This window comes from Tupaia chinensis, unplaced genomic scaffold (genome assembly GCF_000334495.1).
Source record: "Tupaia chinensis unplaced genomic scaffold, TupChi_1.0 Scaffold142846_1, whole genome shotgun sequence".
Lineage (NCBI taxonomy): Eukaryota > Metazoa > Chordata > Mammalia > Scandentia > Tupaiidae > Tupaia > Tupaia belangeri.
Window position 1 is genome coordinate 1,399,900 of NW_006202691.1, and position 5,494 is coordinate 1,405,393.

Below are 5,494 nucleotides of genomic sequence, written 5' to 3' on the forward strand. Positions count from 1 at the left end.
CAAGCTCTTTTTTTTTTTTTAGAGGTTTTTGCTATAGGGTGCGTACGCTCGCCAGACAGAGAGAAAGAGAGTGAGAAATCACCCCCCAGGGGGGATGGCCACTCCGCAGTCCCTTCTCCTCCATTCTCCTCTCGGGATCTTGGGCACGCATGCACATGTGCCCGGCGTGAGTTTTAAGCCACCGGATCCGGGATGCGAACCGCAGTCGACTATGTGGGAGTCCAGCGACATAGCCATTACGCTAACTGCTGATCCCTAGGACAAGCTCTTTGAAGCCTATTACCTCAGTAGTTGTTATGAACTGAATGTTTGGATATTCAGAAACACCCATATATTCAAGTTCTAATACCCAACATGATGGTATTTGGGGGTAGGGCCTTTAGGAAGTAATCAGTTTGGGATGAGGTCCTGAGGATGGAGCTTCCATGATGGGTTAGTACCATTAAGATGAGGTAGATAGACCAGAGTCTCCCTTCTCTTTCTCACTCCCTGGGTGGCACCTCGAAAAGGCCATGTGAGGACATGGCAAGAATGCAGCCATCTGCAAGCCAGGAAGAGAGCCCTTACCAAGAATAGAATCAGCAGGGACCTTCATCTTGGACTTCTAGCCTTCAGAACTGGAGAGAATGAATGGTCTAAGCCACCCACACTTTGGTATTTTTGTGATAGCAGCCTGGACGAAGATGGTACTGGATAGCAGAAAGCCAGTGAACACAATCCCTGTGTGTGTGACTGGGAACTAGATTCTCTCAGTCAGAGGACTGTTAACCATCTCTGAGACCCCATATTCTCTACATTAGATTTGGGTGTGGGACACAGATATGGTTTATTATCTGTTGATGATTATGTGTATAGTATTCTCAACTGGGCTGGACTGAGGTGTATATCATGCTGAGTAAAGTCTCTTTACGATCTAAATGATGTGTAACGATTGAATGTACAACTAATACTAAATAAAAATAAAAACGAAACCATATTGTGTCTGTTGTTATGGAGTCGCAAACAAAATTATAACAAATATTTCTAACATTATCTTTAAAATTCAGTTTTTAGAAATCTTGAAATTTGTTCATGAACTGTCAAGAACTGTGGAGTATGAGCAAAAATTTTTTGAAATGTAAAATAATTGTTTGTGGGAACATGTAAAAATAAATAAATAAATAAATGATTATAAAAAATATTTGGGTTTTCTTCTTCTCATTAGTACTTAGGAATAATTTATGTGGCAACTTTTTAAAAACTTTCTTTTTTTTATTTGCCAGAAAGTGCATGCCTCACCAGAGAGAGAGACAGAGAAACCGAGAGAAAGAGAGAAAGTACGCCTCAATGGAACATGGTCACACTGCAATCCATTCCCTTCCATTTCTCCATCCAGTCAAAATTCGGGGCGCACACACACATGCCCAGTGTGTTTTCCAAGCTGCTGGGGGTCAGGGGACAGGATTTGAATCATGGTCGGCCATGTGAGATCTGACTCCCTTAACCACAAGGCCACAGGCTGATCCTTTAAAAACTTTCTAGCAAAAATACATGAATTGCTTTATGATTCTACAACAAATGAGAAGTTCGGTGCTCCCTGTCATCTGTGACCCCCAAATGAATGATCTGGAAGCAATACAGGTGGGCTTTACAACTAAGAGGAGGGCTAGGACCTGCACAAACCACTGGACTGCCTTCCTTGCTCTGGGAATCCTCTCTAGGTCTGAGGGAGGCACAGTTCATGTCGAATAAGCTGCATGGTCTCCCAGGAATTTGCAGCATCTGGTGTGTGTTGAGAGACACTGTGGCTGCCGTGCTCTTGAGGTTGAGGAGGAAGTTGTCTTGAAAAAACAGACGTGAGGGAAGCTGCGTCCTGGGAGGAGAACATCAGACTTCCTCAGCTGTCATGTCCTCCTTGTAGAGGGACAGAGTCATTTTCAACTAGAAGTAGCTCATCAAACCATCAAACAGGAGTCTGCCAAGGTCCTCTAGCCCCCGTGATTCTCAATCTGAAAGATCTATGTGATTACCTGGGAACTTTGCTAAAGAGGAGATTCTCATTCAGCAGGTGTAGGGTGGGGCCTGGGAGTCTGCATCTTTAGCAAGCTCCCACATGATGACCATATGGCTGGTCTGGGGACAACACCTTGAGTAGCAAAGGTCTACTCTACACTTCTGCATCGGGAAGGCTGAACTGCAGTAATCATGCCAGTCAGATAAGAATCTATCCTCCACAGTGAAGGAAGCTCTCTTGCCTACCAGCCTTCTTACCTTTTAGGAGCTGACTTAGCCTGGGGACCAGCAGTTAGCGTAATGGCTGTCACTGAACTCCCATGTAGTCGACCGTGGTTCAGGTCCTGAACCCGGTGGCTTAAACTCACACCGGGTGCGTGTGCATGTGTGCCCAAGATCCCAAGAGGAGAATGGAGGAGAAGGGATTGCGGCATGGCCATCACCCCTGGGGGGTGATTTCTTGCTTTCTGTCTCTCTGGCAAGAACATGCACCCTGTAGCAAAAACCTCTCCAAAAAAAAAAAGGAGTTCACTTAGCCAACCCAAATCCCTTTCATTCCAGGTCCACTTTGACAAATTCTTCTCTCAATAAAGATAGAGATGCAAAGTAGCCCTCTCCCATATCACAATCCTGAGTTATTTAAAGACCACTAAGTCAAGACTATTTTTAAAAACTCTTCTTCTCTCTGTGCTCTTATGCCTGAGGAAAGTATTGGGGCACTTTGGGCAGAGGAGTTGGTGTTTAGAACATTCACGTGGCTGCTCATCCAATCAGAACCTATCCACACACCCCGATACCACCTGCTGTCGCTTCTCTGTAACAATAGGGACACCAAAAGTGATGAAAGGCAAAATCTGAAGAGAGAATAGAACTCTCAATTGAACCTTTAGCATCGTGCTACAGTGATCAGACCTTGATCAGGGTGTTTTTCATAGGTAGTTTGCGTTAATTCTTTCCTTCCTGGCTCTACATTTCTTCAGGTTGGGAGACTTGGAAACAAGACTTTAGCCATCCTCTATGGCCAAAGAAGAAGCCAACATGAGCAAGAGTCAGTAGGATGTATTGTAAGTGCCTAGCAGTCTGTGGTAAGTGTCGCTCTACCCCTGTTTTATTTCCCTGAACTCCTTTCTTTCTGCCCCAGGAAGTTTTGCCACTAGCTCTTTGCACATTTATGTGACTTCAAATCAATCTATTTCCTCTCTCGGACACACTTGTATTTTTCAATCTTTCTTTCCAAGTATGGAGTGAGATTCGTCTTTTGTTAAAGAGGCTAAGTGGTCACCTTGTGACAGGTTATCTTATATGCCTGCCTGAAATGGCACGGGGGGCAGGGGGGTGATACAAACGTAACCACCGTAAATAATATGCTACCACTTATGGTGATATCGTAGGGGGAGGGATGTACGCTACCTCCTAGGAGAAAACGAGGCATCCAGGAGGAAACCACCAGGAAAGCCTGCGTAGTGTGAGGTGTCTGGAGTGCAGGGGTATCCAGAGGTCTGCTGCTCCCCTGATCCACCCTCAGTGGAACTCCCTCTATCACTTCAGAAGGTAAGATGAGACAGCCACAGTAGGGGATGAGAGGGAGACACTAGTTTATTCTGACGGCCAGTGTGCAGAGTGCTCTGTATGGGGAGTATGACTCACCAGGCTTGGTCATGACTCTAGGCCCAGGATTCACAAGTGTTCCAAAATTAGTAACTAGCCGTGTACATCCACGGAGTGCTCAGGCACTTCCCATCGAAAGCACTCAATGGGGTAAGGATACGGAGACAAGGAACCTTAAGGAGCAACAGATGAAAACTCACCAGATAAAGTTGCTGGTGAGCCTGGGATCTATTTCTCTCTGCTTTGCCCTTTCTGTTTCCCTTTCTGGAGACTCTCTCTTTGCTTCATCATTGGGTAGCAGTTCATTTATCCATTCAAGAATTTTTTTATTGAGCATCTTCCCTGTGTCTAGTATTGAGAGGCATCAACAAGACAGCAGTCTTTACTCTCACGGAGTCTGCGATTCAGTGAGGAACCCTGGAAAAGTGACTTGATCTTTGAAAACTTCCTCTTCTGTAAAATGGAGATAGTAATGTACCATAATAATGGTATTGAATTCATTCAATCACGGGCATACAAAGGGTCGTCAAAAAGTTCATGAAAATACAGCTTATGAAAAAAATTATGCAGAGATTTCAAAATTCTTGCACCAGGATAAACTTGTACCTTAATTTCTTTTTTCTTATTTTTCTTAGTTACAATAGATCTCATGCACATGCACGAAAGAGAGAGAGAGAGAGAGAGAGAAACGCACCCTTTGCAGGTATGGTCATGGTGTGATCCCCTTCCTGCGTTCCTCCAGCCCATTGGCTCCTATGCACTCACGTTCCTGGCTGTTTCAAGCCAACCAGGCCTGGGGTTCAAATTGCAGTTGCCATCTGGGATCCATTGGACAACGTACTACCTGTGTGCCACAGAGCCATCCCTGACTCCATTTTCCCCTAAACTTTAAGAAGTCCCTTTCTAGGGAACCAGCAGGTGGAATAGTGGTTAACACACTAGGCTCCCACATAGCTGACCACGGTTCAAGTCTTGAACCTGGTGACTTGAAAAAATCATGCCAGGCTCGTGTGTGTGTGACTCAAATAATCCCAGGAGGAGAAGAGATTGCAGAGTTCTTTCTTTCCCTCTCTTTGTCTCTCCATGGTGAGTATACACGCTCTATGACAAAAACATTTAAAAAAAAAAAGTCCTCTCCTATAACACTCATGGTTTTAACGGGCATTTAACTGATGATAGTTGTTAGCTCCTGGTGAGATATAACTGGTGTGGGACTAAGATTATTAGTACCTGCTGGTGGCACCGTTAAATCTTCACCCTGGGAGTTCAGGGCCTCAACAATGTTACAACTGGGAATGTCATTGCAGTGGGGATGGGATCAGAGATGCCGAGCTCAGCACATGCCTCCATTCCATTGGTCAAATCTCACTTTCTTAATCTAAAAGGAGCTGGATAATCAATTAGTGCTTGATGCTAATAATAATTTTAAAATCTGTGTACAGTATTATTTGATTTTATCGTCACCATTCATTTCCTCTTTAGTGTGGGGAACCACCCAATTAGACAGCCACACAATGAAAACAAAGACTGGGAATGCCAAGGTCTTTAACTGGTTGTAGTCCCGCAGCAGCTACCGAGGGGAATGTCAGACTGCAGAGTCAGTGCCCCTGCCTTCAATAGAGAAACCATGCTGCCTTCCAGGCTTGCAGTTCCTCTGCGTCTCAGTTCCTTTCCTTGGAAGGCGTCTGGACCCCTGTAGCACTGATGACACTGAAATTTCTGGCTCGGGTGCTCCTAGAAAGCTTTACAGGTATATGTTTTTGATAAAAAGTCAAGGAGTTAATGCAATCTTACGGTATTTTCATTATTTGTGTATCAGTTCCTAAGTAGATCTTATTTATTTCTGTGTTCCTAATGCCCTTTCCCTCCTTTAGGTTGGGAAAAAGCAAGGTGG